The 26,128-nt window shown below is 50.7% G+C and overlaps 10 non-coding genes across 10 annotated transcripts; all 10 read right to left on the minus strand.

Moving 5' to 3' along the window:
* Positions 1-5,054: 5,054 nt before the first annotated feature.
* trnae-cuc (transfer RNA glutamic acid (anticodon CUC)) lies at positions 5,055-5,126 on the minus strand. Its single transcript has one exon. It is a non-coding gene; the product is annotated as a tRNA-Glu (tRNA).
* A 3,293-nt stretch (positions 5,127-8,419) lies between these two features.
* Positions 8,420-8,491, minus strand: trnae-cuc (transfer RNA glutamic acid (anticodon CUC)). Its single transcript has one exon. It is a non-coding gene; the product is annotated as a tRNA-Glu (tRNA).
* A 4,639-nt stretch (positions 8,492-13,130) lies between these two features.
* Positions 13,131-13,202, minus strand: trnae-cuc (transfer RNA glutamic acid (anticodon CUC)). The gene has a single exon. It is a non-coding gene; the product is annotated as a tRNA-Glu (tRNA).
* A 3,293-nt stretch (positions 13,203-16,495) lies between these two features.
* On the minus strand, positions 16,496-16,567 carry trnae-cuc (transfer RNA glutamic acid (anticodon CUC)). Its single transcript has one exon. It is a non-coding gene; the product is annotated as a tRNA-Glu (tRNA).
* A 1,936-nt stretch (positions 16,568-18,503) lies between these two features.
* Positions 18,504-18,575, minus strand: trnae-cuc (transfer RNA glutamic acid (anticodon CUC)). Its single transcript has one exon. It is a non-coding gene; the product is annotated as a tRNA-Glu (tRNA).
* Positions 18,576-19,165: 590 nt separating this feature from the next.
* On the minus strand, positions 19,166-19,237 carry trnae-cuc (transfer RNA glutamic acid (anticodon CUC)). Its single transcript has one exon. It is a non-coding gene; the product is annotated as a tRNA-Glu (tRNA).
* Positions 19,238-21,184: 1,947 nt separating this feature from the next.
* Positions 21,185-21,256, minus strand: trnae-cuc (transfer RNA glutamic acid (anticodon CUC)). Its single transcript has one exon. It is a non-coding gene; the product is annotated as a tRNA-Glu (tRNA).
* A 590-nt stretch (positions 21,257-21,846) lies between these two features.
* trnae-cuc (transfer RNA glutamic acid (anticodon CUC)) lies at positions 21,847-21,918 on the minus strand. Its single transcript has one exon. It is a non-coding gene; the product is annotated as a tRNA-Glu (tRNA).
* A 1,947-nt stretch (positions 21,919-23,865) lies between these two features.
* Positions 23,866-23,937, minus strand: trnae-cuc (transfer RNA glutamic acid (anticodon CUC)). Its single transcript has one exon. It is a non-coding gene; the product is annotated as a tRNA-Glu (tRNA).
* Positions 23,938-24,527: 590 nt separating this feature from the next.
* On the minus strand, positions 24,528-24,599 carry trnae-cuc (transfer RNA glutamic acid (anticodon CUC)). The gene has a single exon. It is a non-coding gene; the product is annotated as a tRNA-Glu (tRNA).
* Between the last annotated feature and the right edge of the window lie 1,529 nt (positions 24,600-26,128).

The following is a 26,128-nucleotide window of genomic DNA, read 5'->3' on the forward strand; positions in this document are numbered from 1 at the left end:
CCTCGCGCCACTGCGGGATATCATGGCCAGGTGCCTGCCTGCAGATGCGCTGGCATGCCAGAGTGCAATCTGCTGAAGGCAGTGACGGATCATTTACACTGTTCCATTCAAATTTCTCAAACATTATCTTGCCTCCCTAAAAGACTTGCAGACTTGAAAGCATAAAGCCACGCTGGTGTGGGTGTGTGGAGGTGGTGAATGAGGCAGCAACGTGTCGTTTAGAAGTTTGGCAAAAAAGGAAGTAGCAGAAGGAGGACGCTTTACATTCCTTTAACCTACACAGCATGTGGGTGGGGGGCTTCCAGAGTCTTGTAGTGGACTTGGTGTGCAAGAAAGCACACGCTTCCCTGAGCGGGAATCGAACCCGGGCCGCGGCGGTGAGAGCGCCGAATCCTAGCCACTAGACCACCAGGGACACCGTTTTCAGCCATGTCTGAAAGGAAGGAGATAGGATTAAGTTCAGGGGCTAGGGCTAGGCTTTTGCCAGATGTACTCGTTCTACAATCATAGGAGAGCATCCGAGTCTGTCCTAAATGCACTTGTCAGTTTTCAGTCCAACTCTTTAGGCTAGCGCCTTTGATAGCTCAGTTGGTAGAGCGGAGGACTGTAGTTGTTAATAAGGCAATCCTTAGGTCGCGGGTTCAAATCCGGCTCGAAGAAGACTTTTCTTTTCCCTCGCGCCACTGCCGGATATCATGGCCAGGTGCCTGCCTGCAGATGCGCTGGCATGCCAGAGTGCAATCTGCTGAAGGCAGTGACGGATCATTTACACTGTTCCATTCAAATTTCTCAAACATTATCTTGCCTCCCTAAAAGACTTGCAGAATTGAAAGCATAAAGCCACGCTGGTGTGGGTGTGTGGAGGTGGTGAATGAGGCAGCAACGTGTCGTTTAGAAGTTTGGCAATAAAGGAAGTAGCAGAAGGAGGACGCTTTACATTCCTTTAACCTACACAGCATGTGGGTGGGGGGCTTCCAGAATCTTGTAGTGGACTTGGTGTGCAAGAAAGCAGACGCTTCCCTGAGCGGGAATCGAACCCGGGCCGCGGCGGTGAGAGCGCCGAATCCTAGCCACTAGACCACCAGGGACACCGTTTTCAGCCACGTCTGAAAGGAAGGAGATAGGATTAAGTTCAGGGGCTAGGGCTAGGCTTTTGCCAGATGTACTCGTTCTACAATCATAGGAGAGCATCCGAGTCTGTCCTAAATGCACTTGTCAGTTTTCAGTCCAACTCTTTAGGCTAGCGCCTTTGATAGCTCAGTTGGTAGAGCGGAGGACTGTAGTTGTTAATAAGGCGATCCTTAGGTCACGGGTTCAAATCCGGCTTGAAGAAGACTTTTCTTTTCCCTCGCGCCACTGCCGGATATCATGGCCAGGTGCCTGCCTGCAGATGCGCTGCCATGCCAGAGTGCAATCTGCTGAAGGCAGTGACGGATCATTTACACTGTTCCATTCAAATTTCTCAAACATTATCTTGCCTCCCTAAAAGACTTGCAGACTTGAAAGCATGAAGCCACGCTGGTGTGGGTGTGTGGAGGTGGTGAATGAGGCAGCAACATGTCGTTTATAAGTTTGGCAAAAAAGGAAGTAGCAGAAGGAGGACGCTTTACATTCCTTTAACCTACACAGCATGTGGGTGGGGGGCTTCCAGAGTCTTGTAGTGGACTTGGTGTGCAAGAAAGCAGACGCTTCCCTGAGCGGGAATCGAACCCGGGCCGCGGCGGTGAGAGCGCCGAATCCTAGCCACTAGACCACCAGGGACACCATTTTCAGCCACGTTTGAAAGGAAGGAGATAGGATTAAGTTCAGGGGCTAGGGCTAGGCTTTTGCCAGATGTACTCGTTCTACAATCATAGGAGAGCATCCGAGTCTGTCCTAAATGCACTTGTCAGTTTTCAGTCCAACTCTTTAGGCTAGCACCTTTGATAGCTCAGTTGGTAGAGCGGAGGACTGTAGTTGTTAATAAGGCGATCCTTAGGTCGCGGGTTCAAATCCGGCTCGAAGAAGACTTTTCTTTTCCCTCGCGCCACTGCGGGATATCATGGCCAGGTGCCTGCCTGCAGATGCGCTGGCATGCCAGAGTGCAATCTGCTGAAGGCAGTGACGGATCATTTACACTGTTCCATTCAAATTTCTCAAACATTATCTTGCCTCCCTAAAAGACTTGCAGACTTGAAAGCATAAAGCCACGCTGGTGTGGGTGTGTGGAGGTGGTGAATGAGGCAGCAACGTGTCGTTTAGAAGTTTGGCAAAAAAGGAAGTAGCAGAAGGAGGACGCTTTACATTCCTTTAACCTACACAGCATGTGGGTGGGGGGCTTCCAGAGTCTTGTAGTGGACTTGGTGTGCAAGAAAGCACACGCTTCCCTGAGCGGGAATCGAACCCGGGCCGCGGCGGTGAGAGCGCCGAATCCTAGCCACTAGACCACCAGGGACACCGTTTTCAGCCATGTCTGAAAGGAAGGAGATAGGATTAAGTTCAGGGGCTAGGGCTAGGCTTTTGCCAGATGTACTCGTTCTACAATCATAGGAGAGCATCCGAGTCTGTCCTAAATGCACTTGTCAGTTTTCAGTCCAACTCTTTAGGCTAGCGCCTTTGATAGCTCAGTTGGTAGAGCGGAGGACTGTAGTTGTTAATAAGGCAATCCTTAGGTCGCGGGTTCAAATCCGGCTCGAAGAAGACTTTTCTTTTCCCTCGCGCCACTGCCGGATATCATGGCCAGGTGCCTGCCTGCAGATGCGCTGGCATGCCAGAGTGCAATCTGCTGAAGGCAGTGACGGATCATTTACACTGTTCCATTCAAATTTCTCAAACATTATCTTGCCTCCCTAAAAGACTTGCAGACTTGAAAGCATAAAGCCACGCTGGTGTGGGTGTGTGGAGGTGGTGAATGAGGCAGCAACGTGTCGTTTAGAAGTTTGGCAAAAAAGGAAGTAGCAGAAGGAGGACGCTTTACATTCCTTTAACCTACACAGCATGTGGGTGGGGGGCTTCCAGAGTCTTGTAGTGGACTTGGTGTGCAAGAAAGCAGACGCTTCCCTGATCGGGAATCGAACCCGGGCCGCGGCGGTGAGAGCGCCGAAGCCTAGCCACTAGACCACCAGGGACACCGCTTTCAGCCATGTCTGAAAGGAAGGAGATAGGATTAAGTTCAGGGGCTAGGGCTAGGCTTTTGCCAGATGTACTCGTTCTACAATCATAGGAGAGCATCCGAGTCTGTCCTAAATGCACTTGTCAGTTTTCAGTCCAACTCTTTAGGCTAGCACCTTTGATAGCTCAGTTGGTAGAGCAGGGGACTGTAGTTGTTAATAAGGCGATCCTTAGGTCGCGGGTTCAAATCCGGCTCGAAGAAGACTTTTCTTTTCCCTCGCGCCACTGCGGGATATCATGGCCAGGTGCCTGCCTGCAGATGCGCTGGCATGCCAGAGTGCAATCTGCTGAAGGCAGTGACGGATCATTTACACTGTTCCATTCAAATTTCTCAAACATTATCTTGCCTCCCTAAAAGACTTGCAGACTTGAAAGCATAAAGCCACGCTGGTGTGGGTGTGTGGAGGTGGTGAATGAGGCAGCAACGTGTCGTTTAGAAGTTTGGCAATAAAGGAAGTAGCAGAAGGAGGACGCTTTACATTCCTTTAACCTACACAGCATGTGGGTGGGGGGCTTCCAGAGTCTTGTAGTGGACTTGGTGTGCAAGAAAGCAGACGCTTCCCTGACCAGGAATCGAACCCGGGCCGCGGCGGTGAGAGCGCCGAATCCTAGCCACTAGACCACCAGGGACACCATTTTCAGCCACGTCTGAAAGGAAGGAGATAGGATTAAGTTCAGGGGCTAGGGCTAGGCTTTTGCCAGATGTACTCGTTCTACAATCATAGGAGAGCATCCGAGTCTGTCCTAAATGCACTTGTCAGTTTTCAGTCCAACTCTTTAGGCTAGCACCTTTGATAGCTCAGTTGGTAGAGCGGAGGACTGTAGTTGTTAATAAGGCAATCCTTATGTCGCGGGTTCAAATCCGGCTCGAAGAAGACTTTTCTTTTCCCTCGCGCCACTGCCGGATATCATGGCCAGGTGCCTGCCTGCAGATGCGCTGGCATGCCAGAGTGCAATCTGCTGAAGGCAGTGACGGATCATTTACACTGTTCCATTCAAATTTCTCAAACATTATCTTGCCTCCCTAAAAGACTTGCAGACTTGAAAGCATAAAGCCACGCTGGTGTGGGTGTGTGGAGGTGGTGAATGAGGCAGCAACGTGTCGTTTAGAAGTTTGGCAAAAAAGGAAGTAGCAGAAGGAGGACGCTTTACATTCCTTTAACCTACACAGCATGTGGGTGGGGGGCTTCCAGAGTCTTGTAGTGGACTTGGTGTGCAAGAAAGCAGACGCTTCCCTGACCGGGAATCGAACCCGGGCCGCGGCGGTGAGAGCGCTGAAGCCTAGCCACTAGACCACCAGGGACACCGCTTTCAGCCATGTCTGAAAGGAAGGAGATAGGATTAAGTTCAGGGGCTAGGGCTAGGCTTTTGCCAGATGTACTCGTTCTACAATCATAGGAGAGCATCCGAGTCTGTCCTAAATGCACTTGTCAGTTTTCAGTCCAACTCTTTAGGCTAGCACCTTTGATAGCTCAGTTGGTAGAGCAGGGGACTGTAGTTGTTAATAAGGCGATCCTTAGGTCGCGGGTTCAAATCCGGCTCGAAGAAGACTTTTCTTTTCCCTCGCGCCACTGCGGGATATCATGGCCAGGTGCCTGCCTGCAGATGCGCTGGCATGCCAGAGTGCAATCTGCTGAAGGCAGTGACGGATCATTTACACTGTTCCATTCAAATTTCTCAAACATTATCTTGCCTCCCTAAAAGACTTGCAGACTTGAAAGCATAAAGCCACGCTGGTGTGGGTGTGTGGAGGTGGTGAATGAGGCAGCAACGTGTCGTTTAGAAGTTTGGCAATAAAGGAAGTAGCAGAAGGAGGACGCTTTACATTCCTTTAACCTACACAGCATGTGGGTGGGGGGCTTCCAGAGTCTTGTAGTGGACTTGGTGTGCAAGAAAGCACACGCTTCCCTGACCGGGAATCGAACCCGGGCCGCGGCGGTGAGAGCGCCGAATCCTAGCCACTAGACCACCAGGGACACCGTTTTCAGCCATGTCTGAAAGGAAGGAGATAGGATTAAGTTCAGGGGCTAGGGCTAGGCTTTTGCCAGATGTACTCGTTCTACAATCATAGGAGAGCATCCGAGTCTGTCCTAAATGCACTTGTCAGTTTTCAGTCCAACTCTTTAGGCTAGCGCCTTTGATAGCTCAGTTGGTAGAGCGGAGGACTGTAGTTGTTAATAAGGCAATCCTTAGGTCGCGGGTTCAAATCCGGCTCGAAGAAGACTTTTCTTTTCCCTCGCGCCACTGCCGGATATCATGGCCAGGTGCCTGCCTGCAGATGCGCTGGCATGCCAGAGTGCAATCTGCTGAAGGCAGTGACGGATCATTTACACTGTTCCATTCAAATTTCTCAAACATTATCTTGCCTCCCTAAAAGACTTGCAGACTTGAAAGCATAAAGCCACGCTGGTGTGGGTGTGTGGAGGTGGTGAATGAGGCAGCAACGTGTCGTTTAGAAGTTTGGCAAAAAAGGAAGTAGCAGAAGGAGGACGCTTTACATTCCTTTAACCTACACAGCATGTGGGTGGGGGGCTTCCAGAGTCTTGTAGTGGACTTGGTGTGCAAGAAAGCAGACGCTTCCCTGATCGGGAATCGAACCCGGGCCGCGGCGGTGAGAGCGCCGAAGCCTAGCCACTAGACCACCAGGGACACCGCTTTCAGCCATGTCTGAAAGGAAGGAGATAGGATTAAGTTCAGGGGCTAGGGCTAGGCTTTTGCCAGATGTACTCGTTCTACAATCATAGGAGAGCATCCGAGTCTGTCCTAAATGCACTTGTCAGTTTTCAGTCCAACTCTTTAGGCTAGCACCTTTGATAGCTCAGTTGGTAGAGCAGGGGACTGTAGTTGTTAATAAGGCGATCCTTAGGTCGCGGGTTCAAATCCGGCTCGAAGAAGACTTTTCTTTTCCCTCGCGCCACTGCGGGATATCATGGCCAGGTGCCTGCCTGCAGATGCGCTGGCATGCCAGAGTGCAATCTGCTGAAGGCAGTGACGGATCATTTACACTGTTCCATTCAAATTTCTCAAACATTATCTTGCCTCCCTAAAAGACTTGCAGACTTGAAAGCATAAAGCCACGCTGGTGTGGGTGTGTGGAGGTGGTGAATGAGGCAGCAACGTGTCGTTTAGAAGTTTGGCAATAAAGGAAGTAGCAGAAGGAGGACGCTTTACATTCCTTTAACCTACACAGCATGTGGGTGGGGGGCTTCCAGAGTCTTGTAGTGGACTTGGTGTGCAAGAAAGCAGACGCTTCCCTGACCAGGAATCGAACCCGGGCCGCGGCGGTGAGAGCGCCGAATCCTAGCCACTAGACCACCAGGGACACCATTTTCAGCCACGTCTGAAAGGAAGGAGATAGGATTAAGTTCAGGGGCTAGGGCTAGGCTTTTGCCAGATGTACTCGTTCTACAATCATAGGAGAGCATCCGAGTCTGTCCTAAATGCACTTGTCAGTTTTCAGTCCAACTCTTTAGGCTAGCACCTTTGATAGCTCAGTTGGTAGAGCAGAGGACTGTAGTTGTTAATAAGGCGATCCTTAGGTCGCGGGTTCAAATCCGGCTCGAAGAAGACTTTTCTTTTCCCTCGCGCCACTGCGGGATATCATGGCCAGGTGCCTGCCTGCAGATGCGCTGGCATGCCAGAGTGCAATCTGCTGAAGGCAGTGACGGATCATTTACACTGTTCCATTCAAATTTCTCAAACATTATCTTGCCTCCCTAAAAGACTTGCAGACTTGAAAGCATAAAGCCACGCTGGTGTGGGTGTGTGGAGGTGGTGAATGAGGCAGCAACGTGTCGTTTAGAAGTTTGGCAAAAAAGGAAGTAGCAGAAGGAGGACGCTTTACATTCCTTTAACCTACACAGCATGTGGGTGGGGGGCTTCCAGAGTCTTGTAGTGGACTTGGTGTGCAAGAAAGCAGACGCTTCCCTGACCGGGAATCGAACCCGGGCCGCGGCGGTGAGAGCGCCGAAGCCTAGCCACTAGACCACCAGGGACACCGTTTTCAGCCACGTCTGAAAGGAAGGAGATAGGATTAAGTTCAGGGGCTAGGGCTAGGCTTTTGCCAGATGTACTCGTTCTACAATCATAGGAGAGCATCCGAGTCTGTCCTAAATGCACTTGTCAGTTTTCAGTCCAACTCTTTAGGCTAGCACCTTTGATAGCTCAGTTGGTAGAGCAGAGGACTGTAGTTGTTAATAAGGCGATCCTTAGGTCGCGGGTTCAAATCCGGCTCGAAGAAGACTTTTCTTTTCCCTCGCGCCACTGCGGGATATCATGGCCAGGTGCCTGCCTGCAGATGCGCTGGCATGCCAGAGTGCAATCTGCTGAAGGCAGTGACGGATCATTTACACTGTTCCATTCAAATTTCTCAAACATTATCTTGCCTCCCTAAAAGACTTGCAGACTTGAAAGCATAAAGCCACGCTGGTGTGGGTGTGTGGAGGTGGTGAATGAGGCAGCAACGTGTCGTTTAGAAGTTTGGCAATAAAGGAAGTAGCAGAAGGAGGACGCTTTACATTCCTTTAACCTACACAGCATGTGGGTGGGGGGCTTCCAGAGTCTTGTAGTGGACTTGGTGTGCAAGAAAGCAGACGCTTCCCTGAGCGGGAATCGAACCCGGGCCGCGGCGGTGAGAGCGCCGAATCCTAGCCACTAGACCACCAGGGACACCGTTTTCAGCCATGTCTGAAAGGAAGGAGATAGGATTAAGTTCAGGGGCTAGGGCTAGGCTTTTGCCAGATGTACTCGTTCTACAATCATAGGAGAGCATCCGAGTCTGTCCTAAATGCACTTGTCAGTTTTCAGTCCAACTCTTTAGGCTAGCACCTTTGATAGCTCAGTTGGTAGAGCAGAGGACTGTAGTTGTTAATAAGGCGATCCTTAGGTCGCGGGTTCAAATCCGGCTCGAAGAAGACTTTTCTTTTCCCTCGCGCCACTGCGGGATATCATGGCCAGGTGCCTGCCTGCAGATGCGCTGGCATGCCAGAGTGCAATCTGCTGAAGGCAGTGACGGATCATTTACACTGTTCCATTCAAATTTCTCAAACATTATCTTGCCTCCCTAAAAGACTTGCAGACTTGAAAGCATAAAGCCACGCTGGTGTGGGTGTGTGGAGGTGGTGAATGAGGCAGCAACGTGTCGTTTAGAAGTTTGGCAAAAAAGGAAGTAGCAGAAGGAGGACGCTTTACATTCCTTTAACCTACACAGCATGTGGGTGGGGGGCTTCCAGAGTCTTGTAGTGGACTTGGTGTGCAAGAAAGCAGACGCTTCCCTGACCGGGAATCGAACCCGGGCCGCGGCGGTGAGAACGCCGAATCCTAGCCACTAGACCACCAGGGACACCATTTTCAGCCACGTCTGAAAGGAAGGAGATAGGATTAAGTTCAGGGGCTAGGGCTAGGCTTTTGCCAGATGTACTCGTTCTACAATCATAGGAGAGCATCCGAGTCTGTCCTAAATGCACTTGTCAGTTTTCAGTCCAACTCTTTAGGCTAGCGCCTTTGATAGCTCAGTTGGTAGAGCGGAGGACTGTAGTTGTTAATAAGGCGATCCTTAGGTCGCGGGTTCAAATCCGGCTTGAAGAAGACTTTTCTTTTCCCTCGCGCCACTGCCGGATATCATGGCCAGGTGCCTGCCTGCAGATGCGCTGCCATGCCAGAGTGCAATCTGCTGAAGGCAGTGACGGATCATTTACACTGTTCCATTCAAATTTCTCAAACATTATCTTGCCTCCCTAAAAGACTTGCAGACTTGAAAGCATGAAGCCACGCTGGTGTGGGTGTGTGGAGGTGGTGAATGAGGCAGCAACATGTCGTTTAGAAGTTTGGCAAAAAAGGAAGTAGCAGAAGGAGGACGCTTTACATTCCTTTAACCTACACAGCATGTGGGTGGGGGGCTTCCAGAGTCTTGTAGTGGACTTGGTGTGCAAGAAAGCAGACGCTTCCCTGAGCGGGAATCGAACCCGGGCCGCGGCGGTGAGAGCGCCGAATCCTAGCCACTAGACCACCAGGGACACCGTTTTCAGCCACGTTTGAAAGGAAGGAGATAGGATTAAGTTCAGGGGCTAGGGCTAGGCTTTTGCCAGATGTACTCGTTCTACAATCATAGGAGAGCATCCGAGTCTGTCCTAAATGCACTTGTCAGTTTTCAGTCCAACTCTTTAGGCTAGCACCTTTGATAGCTCAGTTGGTAGAGCGGAGGACTGTAGTTGTTAATAAGGCGATCCTTAGGTCGCGGGTTCAAATCCGGCTCGAAGAAGACTTTTCTTTTCCCTCGCGCCACTGCGGGATATCATGGCCAGGTGCCTGCCTGCAGATGCGCTGGCATGCCAGAGTGCAATCTGCTGAAGGCAGTGACGGATCATTTACACTGTTCCATTCAAATTTCTCAAACATTATCTTGCCTCCCTAAAAGACTTGCAGACTTGAAAGCATAAAGCCACGCTGGTGTGGGTGTGTGGAGGTGGTGAATGAGGCAGCAACGTGTCGTTTAGAAGTTTGGCAAAAAAGGAAGTAGCAGAAGGAGGACGCTTTACATTCCTTTAACCTACACAGCATGTGGGTGGGGGGCTTCCAGAGTCTTGTAGTGGACTTGGTGTGCAAGAAAGCACACGCTTCCCTGAGCGGGAATCGAACCCGGGCCGCGGCGGTGAGAGCGCCGAATCCTAGCCACTAGACCACCAGGGACACCGTTTTCAGCCATGTCTGAAAGGAAGGAGATAGGATTAAGTTCAGGGGCTAGGGCTAGGCTTTTGCCAGATGTACTCGTTCTACAATCATAGGAGAGCATCCGAGTCTGTCCTAAATGCACTTGTCAGTTTTCAGTCCAACTCTTTAGGCTAGCGCCTTTGATAGCTCAGTTGGTAGAGCGGAGGACTGTAGTTGTTAATAAGGCAATCCTTAGGTCGCGGGTTCAAATCCGGCTCGAAGAAGACTTTTCTTTTCCCTCGCGCCACTGCCGGATATCATGGCCAGGTGCCTGCCTGCAGATGCGCTGGCATGCCAGAGTGCAATCTGCTGAAGGCAGTGACGGATCATTTACACTGTTCCATTCAAATTTCTCAAACATTATCTTGCCTCCCTAAAAGACTTGCAGAATTGAAAGCATAAAGCCACGCTGGTGTGGGTGTGTGGAGGTGGTGAATGAGGCAGCAACGTGTCGTTTAGAAGTTTGGCAATAAAGGAAGTAGCAGAAGGAGGACGCTTTACATTCCTTTAACCTACACAGCATGTGGGTGGGGGGCTTCCAGAATCTTGTAGTGGACTTGGTGTGCAAGAAAGCAGACGCTTCCCTGAGCGGGAATCGAACCCGGGCCGCGGCGGTGAGAGCGCCGAATCCTAGCCACTAGACCACCAGGGACACCGTTTTCAGCCACGTCTGAAAGGAAGGAGATAGGATTAAGTTCAGGGGCTAGGGCTAGGCTTTTGCCAGATGTACTCGTTCTACAATCATAGGAGAGCATCCGAGTCTGTCCTAAATGCACTTGTCAGTTTTCAGTCCAACTCTTTAGGCTAGCGCCTTTGATAGCTCAGTTGGTAGAGCGGAGGACTGTAGTTGTTAATAAGGCGATCCTTAGGTCACGGGTTCAAATCCGGCTTGAAGAAGACTTTTCTTTTCCCTCGCGCCACTGCCGGATATCATGGCCAGGTGCCTGCCTGCAGATGCGCTGCCATGCCAGAGTGCAATCTGCTGAAGGCAGTGACGGATCATTTACACTGTTCCATTCAAATTTCTCAAACATTATCTTGCCTCCCTAAAAGACTTGCAGACTTGAAAGCATGAAGCCACGCTGGTGTGGGTGTGTGGAGGTGGTGAATGAGGCAGCAACATGTCGTTTATAAGTTTGGCAAAAAAGGAAGTAGCAGAAGGAGGACGCTTTACATTCCTTTAACCTACACAGCATGTGGGTGGGGGGCTTCCAGAGTCTTGTAGTGGACTTGGTGTGCAAGAAAGCAGACGCTTCCCTGAGCGGGAATCGAACCCGGGCCGCGGCGGTGAGAGCGCCGAATCCTAGCCACTAGACCACCAGGGACACCATTTTCAGCCACGTTTGAAAGGAAGGAGATAGGATTAAGTTCAGGGGCTAGGGCTAGGCTTTTGCCAGATGTACTCGTTCTACAATCATAGGAGAGCATCCGAGTCTGTCCTAAATGCACTTGTCAGTTTTCAGTCCAACTCTTTAGGCTAGCACCTTTGATAGCTCAGTTGGTAGAGCGGAGGACTGTAGTTGTTAATAAGGCGATCCTTAGGTCGCGGGTTCAAATCCGGCTCGAAGAAGACTTTTCTTTTCCCTCGCGCCACTGCGGGATATCATGGCCAGGTGCCTGCCTGCAGATGCGCTGGCATGCCAGAGTGCAATCTGCTGAAGGCAGTGACGGATCATTTACACTGTTCCATTCAAATTTCTCAAACATTATCTTGCCTCCCTAAAAGACTTGCAGACTTGAAAGCATAAAGCCACGCTGGTGTGGGTGTGTGGAGGTGGTGAATGAGGCAGCAACGTGTCGTTTAGAAGTTTGGCAAAAAAGGAAGTAGCAGAAGGAGGACGCTTTACATTCCTTTAACCTACACAGCATGTGGGTGGGGGGCTTCCAGAGTCTTGTAGTGGACTTGGTGTGCAAGAAAGCACACGCTTCCCTGAGCGGGAATCGAACCCGGGCCGCGGCGGTGAGAGCGCCGAATCCTAGCCACTAGACCACCAGGGACACCGTTTTCAGCCATGTCTGAAAGGAAGGAGATAGGATTAAGTTCAGGGGCTAGGGCTAGGCTTTTGCCAGATGTACTCGTTCTACAATCATAGGAGAGCATCCGAGTCTGTCCTAAATGCACTTGTCAGTTTTCAGTCCAACTCTTTAGGCTAGCGCCTTTGATAGCTCAGTTGGTAGAGCGGAGGACTGTAGTTGTTAATAAGGCAATCCTTAGGTCGCGGGTTCAAATCCGGCTCGAAGAAGACTTTTCTTTTCCCTCGCGCCACTGCCGGATATCATGGCCAGGTGCCTGCCTGCAGATGCGCTGGCATGCCAGAGTGCAATCTGCTGAAGGCAGTGACGGATCATTTACACTGTTCCATTCAAATTTCTCAAACATTATCTTGCCTCCCTAAAAGACTTGCAGACTTGAAAGCATAAAGCCACGCTGGTGTGGGTGTGTGGAGGTGGTGAATGAGGCAGCAACGTGTCGTTTAGAAGTTTGGCAAAAAAGGAAGTAGCAGAAGGAGGACGCTTTACATTCCTTTAACCTACACAGCATGTGGGTGGGGGGCTTCCAGAGTCTTGTAGTGGACTTGGTGTGCAAGAAAGCAGACGCTTCCCTGATCGGGAATCGAACCCGGGCCGCGGCGGTGAGAGCGCCGAAGCCTAGCCACTAGACCACCAGGGACACCGCTTTCAGCCATGTCTGAAAGGAAGGAGATAGGATTAAGTTCAGGGGCTAGGGCTAGGCTTTTGCCAGATGTACTCGTTCTACAATCATAGGAGAGCATCCGAGTCTGTCCTAAATGCACTTGTCAGTTTTCAGTCCAACTCTTTAGGCTAGCACCTTTGATAGCTCAGTTGGTAGAGCAGGGGACTGTAGTTGTTAATAAGGCGATCCTTAGGTCGCGGGTTCAAATCCGGCTCGAAGAAGACTTTTCTTTTCCCTCGCGCCACTGCGGGATATCATGGCCAGGTGCCTGCCTGCAGATGCGCTGGCATGCCAGAGTGCAATCTGCTGAAGGCAGTGACGGATCATTTACACTGTTCCATTCAAATTTCTCAAACATTATCTTGCCTCCCTAAAAGACTTGCAGACTTGAAAGCATAAAGCCACGCTGGTGTGGGTGTGTGGAGGTGGTGAATGAGGCAGCAACGTGTCGTTTAGAAGTTTGGCAATAAAGGAAGTAGCAGAAGGAGGACGCTTTACATTCCTTTAACCTACACAGCATGTGGGTGGGGGGCTTCCAGAGTCTTGTAGTGGACTTGGTGTGCAAGAAAGCACACGCTTCCCTGACCGGGAATCGAACCCGGGCCGCGGCGGTGAGAGCGCCGAATCCTAGCCACTAGACCACCAGGGACACCGTTTTCAGCCATGTCTGAAAGGAAGGAGATAGGATTAAGTTCAGGGGCTAGGGCTAGGCTTTTGCCAGATGTACTCGTTCTACAATCATAGGAGAGCATCCGAGTCTGTCCTAAATGCACTTGTCAGTTTTCAGTCCAACTCTTTAGGCTAGCGCCTTTGATAGCTCAGTTGGTAGAGCGGAGGACTGTAGTTGTTAATAAGGCAATCCTTAGGTCGCGGGTTCAAATCCGGCTCGAAGAAGACTTTTCTTTTCCCTCGCGCCACTGCCGGATATCATGGCCAGGTGCCTGCCTGCAGATGCGCTGGCATGCCAGAGTGCAATCTGCTGAAGGCAGTGACGGATCATTTACACTGTTCCATTCAAATTTCTCAAACATTATCTTGCCTCCCTAAAAGACTTGCAGACTTGAAAGCATAAAGCCACGCTGGTGTGGGTGTGTGGAGGTGGTGAATGAGGCAGCAACGTGTCGTTTAGAAGTTTGGCAAAAAAGGAAGTAGCAGAAGGAGGACGCTTTACATTCCTTTAACCTACACAGCATGTGGGTGGGGGGCTTCCAGAGTCTTGTAGTGGACTTGGTGTGCAAGAAAGCAGACGCTTCCCTGATCGGGAATCGAACCCGGACCGCGGCGGTGAGAGCGCCGAAGCCTAGCCACTAGACCACCAGGGACACCGCTTTCAGCCATGTCTGAAAGGAAGGAGATAGGATTAAGTTCAGGGGCTAGGGCTAGGCTTTTGCCAGATGTACTCGTTCTACAATCATAGGAGAGCATCCGAGTCTGTCCTAAATGCACTTGTCAGTTTTCAGTCCAACTCTTTAGGCTAGCACCTTTGATAGCTCAGTTGGTAGAGCAGGGGACTGTAGTTGTTAATAAGGCGATCCTTAGGTCGCGGGTTCAAATCCGGCTCGAAGAAGACTTTTCTTTTCCCTCGCGCCACTGCGGGATATCATGGCCAGGTGCCTGCCTGCAGATGCGCTGGCATGCCAGAGTGCAATCTGCTGAAGGCAGTGACGGATCATTTACACTGTTCCATTCAAATTTCTCAAACATTATCTTGCCTCCCTAAAAGACTTGCAGACTTGAAAGCATAAAGCCACGCTGGTGTGGGTGTGTGGAGGTGGTGAATGAGGCAGCAACGTGTCGTTTAGAAGTTTGGCAATAAAGGAAGTAGCAGAAGGAGGACGCTTTACATTCCTTTAACCTACACAGCATGTGGGTGGGGGGCTTCCAGAGTCTTGTAGTGGACTTGGTGTGCAAGAAAGCAGACGCTTCCCTGACCAGGAATCGAACCCGGGCCGCGGCGGTGAGAGCGCCGAATCCTAGCCACTAGACCACCAGGGACACCATTTTCAGCCACGTCTGAAAGGAAGGAGATAGGATTAAGTTCAGGGGCTAGGGCTAGGCTTTTGCCAGATGTACTCGTTCTACAATCATAGGAGAGCATCCGAGTCTGTCCTAAATGCACTTGTCAGTTTTCAGTCCAACTCTTTAGGCTAGCACCTTTGATAGCTCAGTTGGTAGAGCAGAGGACTGTAGTTGTTAATAAGGCGATCCTTAGGTCGCGGGTTCAAATCCGGCTCGAAGAAGACTTTTCTTTTCCCTCGCGCCACTGCGGGATATCATGGCCAGGTGCCTGCCTGCAGATGCGCTGGCATGCCAGAGTGCAATCTGCTGAAGGCAGTGACGGATCATTTACACTGTTCCATTCAAATTTCTCAAACATTATCTTGCCTCCCTAAAAGACTTGCAGACTTGAAAGCATAAAGCCACGCTGGTGTGGGTGTGTGGAGGTGGTGAATGAGGCAGCAACGTGTCGTTTAGAAGTTTGGCAAAAAAGGAAGTAGCAGAAGGAGGACGCTTTACATTCCTTTAACCTACACAGCATGTGGGTGGGGGGCTTCCAGAGTCTTGTAGTGGACTTGGTGTGCAAGAAAGCAGACGCTTCCCTGACCGGGAATCGAACCCGGGCCGCGGCGGTGAGAGCGCCGAAGCCTAGCCACTAGACCACCAGGGACACCGTTTTCAGCCACGTCTGAAAGGAAGGAGATAGGATTAAGTTCAGGGGCTAGGGCTAGGCTTTTGCCAGATGTACTCGTTCTACAATCATAGGAGAGCATCCGAGTCTGTCCTAAATGCACTTGTCAGTTTTCAGTCCAACTCTTTAGGCTAGCACCTTTGATAGCTCAGTTGGTAGAGCAGAGGACTGTAGTTGTTAATAAGGCGATCCTTAGGTCGCGGGTTCAAATCCGGCTCGAAGAAGACTTTTCTTTTCCCTCGCGCCACTGCGGGATATCATGGCCAGGTGCCTGCCTGCAGATGCGCTGGCATGCCAGAGTGCAATCTGCTGAAGGCAGTGACGGATCATTTACACTGTTCCATTCAAATTTCTCAAACATTATCTTGCCTCCCTAAAAGACTTGCAGACTTGAAAGCATAAAGCCACGCTGGTGTGGGTGTGTGGAGGTGGTGAATGAGGCAGCAACGTGTCGTTTAGAAGTTTGGCAATAAAGGAAGTAGCAGAAGGAGGACGCTTTACATTCCTTTAACCTACACAGCATGTGGGTGGGGGGCTTCCAGAGTCTTGTAGTGGACTTGGTGTGCAAGAAAGCAGACGCTTCCCTGAGCGGGAATCGAACCCGGGCCGCGGCGGTGAGAGCGCCGAATCCTAGCCACTAGACCACCAGGGACACCGTTTTCAGCCATGTCTGAAAGGAAGGAGATAGGATTAAGTTCAGGGGCTAGGGCTAGGCTTTTGCCAGATGTACTCGTTCTACAATCATAGGAGAGCATCCGAGTCTGTCCTAAATGCACTTGTCAGTTTTCAGTCCAACTCTTTAGGCTAGCACCTTTGATAGCTCAGTTGGTAGAGCAGAGGACTGTAGTTGTTAATAAGGCGATCCTTAGGTCGCGGGTTCAAATCCGGCTCGAAGAAGACTTTTCTTTTCCCTCGCGCCACTGCGGGATATCATGGCCAGGTGCCTGCCTGCAGATGCGCTGGCATGCCAGAGTGCAATCTGCTGAAGGCAGTGACGGATCATTTACACTGTTCCATTCAAATTTCTCAAACATTATCTTGCCTCCCTAAAAGACTTGCAGACTTGAAAGCATAAAGCCACGCTGGTGTGGGTGTGTGGAGGTGGTGAATGAGGCAGCAACGTGTCGTTTAGAAGTTTGGCAAAAAAGGAAGTAGCAGAAGGAGGACGCTTTACATTCCTTTAACCTACACAGCATGTGGGTGGGGGGCTTCCAGAGTCTTGTAGTGGACTTGGTGTGCAAGAAAGCAGACACTTCCCTGACCGGGAATCGAACCCGGGCCGCGGCGGTGAGAGCGCCGAATCCTAGCCACTAGACCACCAGGGACACCGTTTTCAGCCACGTCTGAAAGGAAGGAGATAGGATTAAGTTCAGGGGCTAGGGCTAGGCTTTTGCCAGATGTACTCGTTCTACAATCATAGGAGAGCATCCGAGTCTGTCCTAAATGCACTTGTCAGTTTTCAGTCCAACTCTTTAGGCTAGCGCCTTTGATAGCTCAGTTGGTAGAGCGGAGGACTGTAGTTGTTAATAAGGCAATCCTTAGGTCGCGGGCTCGAAGAAGACTTTTCTTTTCCCTCGCGCCACTGCCGGATATCATGGCCAGGTGCCTGCCTGCAGATGCGCTGGCATGCCAGAGTGCAATCTGCTGAAGGCAGTGACGGATCATTTACACTGTTCCATTCAAATTTCTCAAACATTATCTTGCCTCCCTAAAAGACTTGCAGACTTGAAAGCATAAAGCCACGCTGGTGTGGGTGTGTGGAGGTGGTGAATTAGGCAGCAACGTGTCGTTTAGAAGTTTGGCAAAAAAGTAAGTAGCAGAAGGAGGACGCTTTACATTCCTTTAACCTACACAGCATGTGGGTGGGGGGCTTCCAGAGTCTTGTAGTGGACTTGGTGTGCAAGAAAGCAGATGCTTCCCTGAGCGGGAATCGAACCCGGGCCGCGGCGGTGAGAGCGCCGAATCCTAGCCACTAGACCACCAGGGACACCGTTTTCAGCCATGTCTGAAAGGAAGGAGATAGGATTAAGTTCAGGGGCTAGGGCTAGGCTTTTGCCAGATGTACTCGTTCTACAATCATAGGAGAGCATCCGAGTCTGTCCTAAATGCACTTGTCAGTTTTCAGTCCAACTCTTTAGGCTAGCGCCTTTGATAGCTCAGTTGGTAGAGCGGAGGACTGTAGTTGTTAATAAGGCAATCCTTAGGTTGCGGGTTCAAATCCGGCTCAAAGAAGACTTTTCTTTTCCCTCGCGCCACTGCCGGATATCATGGCCAGGTGCCTGCCTGCAGATGCGCTGGCATGCCAGAGTGCAATCTGCTGAAGGCAGTGACGGATCATTTACACTGTTCCATTCAAATTTCTCAAACATTATCTTGCCTCCCTAAAAGACTTGCAGACTTGAAAGCATAAAGCCACGCTGGTGTGGGTGTGTGGAGGTGGTGAATGAGGCAGCAACGTGTCGTTTAGAAGTTTGGCAAAAAAGGAAGTAGCAGAAGGAGGACGCTTTACATTCCTTTAACCTACACAGCATGTGGGTGGGGGGCTTCCAGAGTCTTGTAGTGGACTTGGTGTGCAAGAAAGCAGACGCTTCACTGACCGGGAATCAAACCCGGGCCGCGGCGGTGAGAGCGCCGAATCCTAGCCACTAGACCACCAGGGACACCGTTTTCAGCCATGTCTGAAAGGAAGGAGATAGGATTAAGTTCAGGGGCTAGGGCTAGGCTTTTGCCAGATGTACTCGTTCTACAATCATAGGAGAGCATCCGAGTCTGTCCTAAATGCACTTGTCAGTTTTCAGTCCAACTCTTTAGGCTAGCACCTTTGATAGCTCAGTTGGTAGAGCAGAGGACTGTAGTTGTTAATAAGGCGATCCTTAGGTCACGGGTTCAAATCCGGCTCGAAGAAGACTTTTCTTTTCCCTCGCGCCACTGCGGGATATCATGGCCAGGTGCCTGCCTGCAGATGCGCTGGCATGCCAGAGTGCAATCTGCTGAAGGCAGTGACGGATCATTTACACTGTTCCATTCAAATTTCTCAAACATTATCTTGCCTCCCTAAAAGACTTGCAGAATTGAAAGCATAAAGCCACGCTGGTGTGGGTGTGTGGAGGTGGTGAATGAGGCAGCAACGTGTCGTTTAGAAGTTTGGCAATAAAGGAAGTAGCAGAAGGAGGACGCTTTACATTCCTTTAACCTACACAGCATGTGGGTGGGGGGCTTCCAGAGTCTTGTAGTGGACTTGGTGTGCAAGAAAGCAGACGCTTCCCTGACCGGGAATCGAACCCGGGCCGCGGCGGTGAGAGCGCCGAATCCTAGCCACTAGACCACCAGGGACACCGTTTTCAGCCACGTCTGAAAGGAAGGAGATAGGATTAAGTTCAGGGGCTAGGGCTAGGCTTTTGCCAGATGTACTCGTTCTACAATCATAGGAGAGCATCCGAGTCTGTCCTAAATGCACTTGTCAGTTTTCAGTCCAACTCTTTAGGCTAGCGCCTTTGATAGCTCAGTTGGTAGAGCGGAGGACTGTAGTTGTTAATAAAGCAATCCTTAGGTCGCGGGCTCGAAGAAGACTTTTCTTTTCCCTCGCGCCACTGCCGGATATCATGGCCAGGTGCCTGCCTGCAGATGCGCTGGCATGCCAGAGTGCAATCTGCTGAAGGCAGTGACGGATCATTTACACTGTTCCATTCAAATTTCTCAAACATTATCTTGCCTCCCTAAAAGACTTGCAGACTTGAAAGCATAAAGCCACGCTGGTGTGGGTGTGTGGAGGTGGTGAATGAGGCAGCAACGTGTCGTTTAGAAGTTTGGCAAAAAAGGAAGTAGCAGAAGGAGGACGCTTTACATTCCTTTAACCTACACAGCATGTGGGTGGGGGGCTTCCAGAGTCTTGTAGTGGACTTGGTGTGCAAGAAAGCACACGCTTCCCTGACCGGGAATCGAACCCGGGCCGCGGCGGTGAGAGCGCCGAATCCTAGCCACTAGACCACCAGGGACACCGTTTTCAGCCCAGTCTGAAAGGAAGGAGATAGGATTAAGTTCAGGGGCTAGGGCTAGGCTTTTGCCAGATGTACTCGTTCTACAATCATAGGAGAGCATCCGAGTCTGTCCTAAATGCACTTGTCAGTTTTCAGTCCAACTCTTTAGGCTAGCACCTTTGATAGCTCAGTTGGTAGAGCAGAGGACTGTAGTTGTTAATAAGGCAATCCTTAGGTCGCGGGTTCAAATCCGGCTCGAAGAAGACTTTTCTTTTCCCTCGCGCCACTGCCGGATATCATGGCCAGGTGCCTGCCTGCAGATGCGCTGGCATGCCAGAGTGCAATATGCTGAAGGCAGTGACGGATAATTTAGACTGTTCCATTCAAATTTCTCAAACTTTATCTTGCCTCCCTAAAAGACTTGCAGACTTGAAAGCATAAAGCCACGCTGGTGTGGGTGTGTGGAGGTGGTGAATGAGGCAGCAACGTGTCGTTTAGAAGTTTGGCAAAAAAGGAAGTAGCAGAAGGAGGACGCTTTACATTCCTTTAACCTACACAGCATGTGGGTGGGGGGCTTCCAGAGTCTTGTAGTGGACTTGGTGTGCAAGAAAGCGCACGCTTCCCTGACCGGGAATCGAACCCGGGCCGCGGCAGTGAGAGCGCCGAATCCTAGCCACTAGACCACCAGGGACACCGTTTTCAGCCACGTCTGAAAGGAAGGAGATAGGATTAAGTTCAGGGGCTAGGGCTAGGCTTTTGCCAGATGTACTCGTTCTACAATCATAGGAGAGCATCCGAGTCTGTCCTAAATGCACTTGTCAGTTTTCAGTCCAACTCTTTAGGCTAGCGCCTTTGATAGCTCAGTTGGTAGAGCGGAGGACTGTAGTTGTTAATAAGGCAATCCTTAGGTCGCGGGTTCAAATCCGGCTCAAAGAAGACTTTTCTTTTCCCTCGCGCCACTGCCGGATATCATGGCCAGGTGCCTGCCTGCAGATGCGCTGGCATGCCAGAGTGCAATCTGCTGAAGGCAGTGACGGATCATTTACACTGTTCCATTCAAATTTCTCAAACATTATCTTGCCTCCCTAAAAGACTTGCAGACTTGAAAGCATAAAGCCACGCTGGTGTGGGTGTGTGGAGGTGGTGAATGAGGCAGCAACGTGTCGTTTAGAAGTTTGGCAAAAAAGGAAGTAGCAGAAGGAGGACGCTTTACATTCCTTTAACCTACACAGCATGTGGGTGGGGGGCTTCCAGAGTCTTGTAGTGGACTTGGTGTGCAAGAAAGCAGACGCTTCACTGACCGGGAATCAAACCCGGGCCGCGGCGGTGAGAGCGCCGAATCCTAGCCACTAGACCACCAGGGACACCGTTTTCAGCCATGTCTGAAAGGAAGGAGATAGGATTAAGTTCAGGGGCTAGGGCTAGGCTTTTGCCAGATGTACTCGTTCTACAATCATAGGAGAGCATCCGAGTCTGTCCTAAATGCACTTGTCAGTTTTCAGTCCAACTCTTTAGGCTAGCACCTTTGATAGCTCAGTTGGTAGAGCAGAGGACTGTAGTTGTTAATAAGGCGATCCTTAGGTCACGGGTTCAAATCCGGCTCGAAGAAGACTTTTCTTTTCCCTCGCGCCACTGCGGGATATCATGGCCAGGTGCCTGCCTGCAGATGCGCTGGCATGCCAGAGTGCAATCTGCTGAAGGCAGTGACGGATCATTTACACTGTTCCATTCAAATTTCTCAAACATTATCTTGCCTCCCTAAAAGACTTGCAGAATTGAAAGCATAAAGCCACGCTGGTGTGGGTGTGTGGAGGTGGTGAATGAGGCAGCAACGTGTCGTTTAGAAGTTTGGCAATAAAGGAAGTAGCAGAAGGAGGACGCTTTACATTCCTTTAACCTACACAGCATGTGGGTGGGGGGCTTCCAGAGTCTTGTAGTGGACTTGGTGTGCAAGAAAGCAGACGCTTCCCTGACCGGGAATCGAACCCGGGCCGCGGCGGTGAGAGCGCCGAATCCTAGCCACTAGACCACCAGGGACACCGTTTTCAGCCACGTCTGAAAGGAAGGAGATAGGATTAAGTTCAGGGGCTAGGGCTAGGCTTTTGCCAGATGTACTCGTTCTACAATCATAGGAGAGCATCCGAGTCTGTCCTAAATGCACTTGTCAGTTTTCAGTCCAACTCTTTAGGCTAGCGCCTTTGATAGCTCAGTTGGTAGAGCGGAGGACTGTAGTTGTTAATAAAGCAATCCTTAGGTCGCGGGCTCGAAGAAGACTTTTCTTTTCCCTCGCGCCACTGCCGGATATCATGGCCAGGTGCCTGCCTGCAGATGCGCTGGCATGCCAGAGTGCAATCTGCTGAAGGCAGTGACGGATCATTTACACTGTTCCATTCAAATTTCTCAAACATTATCTTGCCTCCCTAAAAGACTTGCAGACTTGAAAGCATAAAGCCACGCTGGTGTGGGTGTGTGGAGGTGGTGAATGAGGCAGCAACGTGTCGTTTAGAAGTTTGGCAAAAAAGGAAGTAGCAGAAGGAGGACGCTTTACATTCCTTTAACCTACACAGCATGTGGGTGGGGGGCTTCCAGAGTCTTGTAGTGGACTTGGTGTGCAAGAAAGCACACGCTTCCCTGACCGGGAATCGAACCCGGGCCGCGGCGGTGAGAGCGCCGAATCCTAGCCACTAGACCACCAGGGACACCGTTTTCAGCCCAGTCTGAAAGGAAGGAGATAGGATTAAGTTCAGGGGCTAGGGCTAGGCTTTTGCCAGATGTACTCGTTCTACAATCATAGGAGAGCATCCGAGTCTGTCCTAAATGCACTTGTCAGTTTTCAGTCCAACTCTTTAGGCTAGCACCTTTGATAGCTCAGTTGGTAGAGCAGAGGACTGTAGTTGTTAATAAGGCAATCCTTAGGTCGCGGGTTCAAATCCGGCTCGAAGAAGACTTTTCTTTTCCCTCGCGCCACTGCCGGATATCATGGCCAGGTGCCTGCCTGCAGATGCGCTGGCATGCCAGAGTGCAATATGCTGAAGGCAGTGACGGATAATTTAGACTGTTCCATTCAAATTTCTCAAACTTTATCTTGCCTCCCTAAAAGACTTGCAGACTTGAAAGCATAAAGCCACGCTGGTGTGGGTGTGTGGAGGTGGTGAATGAGGCAGCAACGTGTCGTTTAGAAGTTTGGCAAAAAAGGAAGTAGCAGAAGGAGGACGCTTTACATTCCTTTAACCTACACAGCATGTGGGTGGGGGGCTTCCAGAGTCTTGTAGTGGACTTGGTGTGCAAGAAAGCGCACGCTTCCCTGACCGGGAATCGAACCCGGGCCGCGGCAGTGAGAGCGCCGAATCCTAGCCACTAGACCACCAGGGACACCGTTTTCAGCCACGTCTGAAAGGAAGGAGATAGGATTAAGTTCAGGGGCTAGGGCTAGGCTTTTGCCAGATGTACTCGTTCTACAATCATAGGAGAGCATCCGAGTCTGTCCTAAATGCACTTGTCAGTTTTCAGTCCAACTCTTTAGGCTAGCGCCTTTGATAGCTCAGTTGGTAGAGCGGAGGACTGTAGTTGTTAATAAGGCAATCCTTAGGTCGCGGGTTCAAATCCGGCTCAAAGAAGACTTTTCTTTTCCCTCGCGCCACTGCCGGATATCATGGCCAGGTGCCTGCCTGCAGATGCGCTGGCATGCCAGAGTGCAATCTGCTGAAGGCAGTGACGGATCATTTACACTGTTCCATTCAAATTTCTCAAACATTATCTTGCCTCCCTAAAAGACTTGCAGACTTGAAAGCATAAAGCCACGCTGGTGTGGGTGTGTGGAGGTGGTGAATGAGGCAGCAACGTGTCGTTTAGAAGTTTGGCAAAAAAGGAAGTAGCAGAAGGAGGACGCTTTACATTCCTTTAACCTACACAGCATGTGGGTGGGGGGCTTCCAGAGTCTTGTAGTGGACTTGGTGTGCAAGAAAGCAGACGCTTCACTGACCGGGAATCAAACCCGGGCCGCGGCGGTGAGAGCGCCGAATCCTAGCCACTAGACCACCAGGGACACCGTTTTCAGCCATGTCTGAAAGGAAGGAGATAGGATTAAGTTCAGGGGCTAGGGCTAGGCTTTTGCCAGATGTACTCGTTCTACAATCATAGGAGAGCATCCGAGTCTGTCCTAAATGCACTTGTCAGTTTTCAGTCCAACTCTTTAGGCTAGCACCTTTGATAGCTCAGTTGGTAGAGCAGAGGACTGTAGTTGTTAATAAGGCGATCCTTAGGTCACGGGTTCAAATCCGGCTCGAAGAAGACTTTTCTTTTCCCTCGCGCCACTGCGGGATATCATGGCCAGGTGCCTGCCTGCAGATGCGCTGGCATGCCAGAGTGCAATCTGCTGAAGGCAGTGACGGATCATTTACACTGTTCCATTCAAATTTCTCAAACATTATCTTGCCTCCCTAAAAGACTTGCAGAATTGAAAGCATAAAGCCACGCTGGTGTGGGTGTGTGGAGGTGGTGAATGAGGCAGCAACGTGTCGTTTAGAAGTTTGGCAATAAAGGAAGTAGCAGAAGGAGGACGCTTTACATTCCTTTAACCTACACAGCATGTGGGTGGGGGGCTTCCAGAGTCTTGTAGTGGACTTGGTGTGCAAGAAAGCAGACGCTTCCCTGACCGGGAATCGAACCCGGGCCGCGGCGGTGAGAGCGCCGAATCCTAGCCACTAGACCACCAGGGACACCGTTTTCAGCCACGTCTGAAAGGAAGGAGATAGGATTAAGTTCAGGGGCTAGGGCTAGGCTTTTGCCAGATGTACTCGTTCTACAATCATAGGAGAGCATCCGAGTCTGTCCTAAATGCACTTGTCAGTTTTCAGTCCAACTCTTTAGGCTAGCGCCTTTGATAGCTCAGTTGGTAGAGCGGAGGACTGTAGTTGTTAATAAAGCAATCCTTAGGTCGCGGGCTCGAAGAAGACTTTTCTTTTCCCTCGCGCCACTGCCGGATATCATGGCCAGGTGCCTGCCTGCAGATGCGCTGGCATGCCAGAGTGCAATCTGCTGAAGGCAGTGACGGATCATTTACACTGTTCCATTCAAATTTCTCAAACATTATCTTGCCTCCCTAAAAGACTTGCAGACTTGAAAGCATAAAGCCACGCTGGTGTGGGTGTGTGGAGGTGGTGAATGAGGCAGCAACGTGTCGTTTAGAAGTTTGGCAAAAAAGGAAGTAGCAGAAGGAGGACGCTTTACATTCCTTTAACCTACACAGCATGTGGGTGGGGGGCTTCCAGAGTCTTGTAGTGGACTTGGTGTGCAAGAAAGCACACGCTTCCCTGACCGGGAATCGAACCCGGGCCGCGGCGGTGAGAGCGCCGAATCCTAGCCACTAGACCACCAGGGACACCGTTTTCAGCACAGTCTGAAAGGAAGGAGATAGGATTAAGTTCAGGGGCTAGGGCTAGGCTTTTGCCAGATGTACTCGTTCTACAATCATAGGAGAGCATCCGAGTCTGTCCTAAATGCACTTGTCAGTTTTCAGTCCAACTCTTTAGGCTAGCACCTTTGATAGCTCAGTTGGTAGAGCAGAGGACTGTAGTTGTTAATAAGGCGATCCTTAGGTCGCGGGTTCAAATCCGGCTCGAAGAAGACTTTTCTTTTCCCTCGCGCCACTGCCGGATATCATGGCCAGGTGCCTGCCTGCAGATGCGCTGGCATGCCAGAGTGCAATCTGCTGAAGGCAGTGACAGATCATTTACACTGTTCCATTCAAATTTCTCAAACATTATCTTGCCTCCCTAAAAGACTTGCAGACTTGAAAGCATAAAGCCACGCTGGTGTGGGTGTGTGGAGGTGGTGAATGAGGCAGCAACGTGTCGTTTAGAAGTTTGGCAAAAAAGGAAGTAGCAGAAGGAGGACGCTTTACATTCCTTTAACCTACACAGCATGTGGGTGGGGGGCTTCCAGAGTCTTGTAGTGGACTTGGTGTGCAAGAAAGCAGACGCTTCCCTGAGCGGGAATCGAACCCGGGCCGCGGCGGTGAGAGCGCCGAATCCTAGCCACTAGACCACCAGGGACACCGTTTTCAGCCACGTCTGAAAGGAAGGAGATAGGATTAAGTTCAGGGGCTAGGGCTAGGCTTTTGCCAGATGTACTCGTTCTACAATCATAGGAGAGCATCCGAGTCTGTCCTAAATGCACTTGTCAGTTTTCAGTCCAACTCTTTAGGCTAGCGCCTTTGATAGCTCAGTTGGTAGAGCGGAGGACTGTAGTTGTTAATAAGGCAATCCTTAGGTCGCGGGCTCGAAGAAGACTTTTCTTTTCCCTCGCGCCACTGCCGGATATCATGGCCAGGTGCCTGCCTGCAGATGCGCTGGCATGCCAGAGTGCAATCTGCTGAAGGCAGTGACGGATCATTTACACTGTTCCATTCAAATTTCTCAAACATTATCTTGCCTCCCTAAAAGACTTGCAGACTTGAAAGCATAAAGCCACGCTGGTGTGGGTGTGTGGAGGTGGTGAATGAGGCAGCAACGTGTCGTTTAGAAGTTTGGCAAAAAAGGAAGTAGCAGAAGGAGGAAGCTTTACATTCCTTTAACCTACACAGCATGTGGGTGGGGGGCTTCCAGAGTCTTGTAGTGGACTTGGTGTGCAAGAAAGCACACGCTTCCCTGACCGGGAATCGAACCCGGGCCACGACAGTGAGAGCGCCGAATCCTAGCCACTAGACCACCAGGGACACCGTTTTCAGCCACGTCTGAAAGGAAGGAGATAGGATTAAGTTCAGGGGCTAGGGCTAGGCTTTTGCCAGATGTACTCGTTCTACAATCATAGGAGAGCATCCGAGTCTGTCCTAAATGCACTTGTCAGTTTTCAGTCCAACTCTTTAGGCTAGCGCCTTTGATAGCTCAGTTGGTAGAGCGGAGGACTGTA

This window comes from Hoplias malabaricus, unplaced genomic scaffold (genome assembly GCF_029633855.1).
Source record: "Hoplias malabaricus isolate fHopMal1 unplaced genomic scaffold, fHopMal1.hap1 scaffold_90, whole genome shotgun sequence".
Taxonomy (NCBI): Eukaryota; Metazoa; Chordata; class Actinopteri; order Characiformes; family Erythrinidae; genus Hoplias; species Hoplias malabaricus.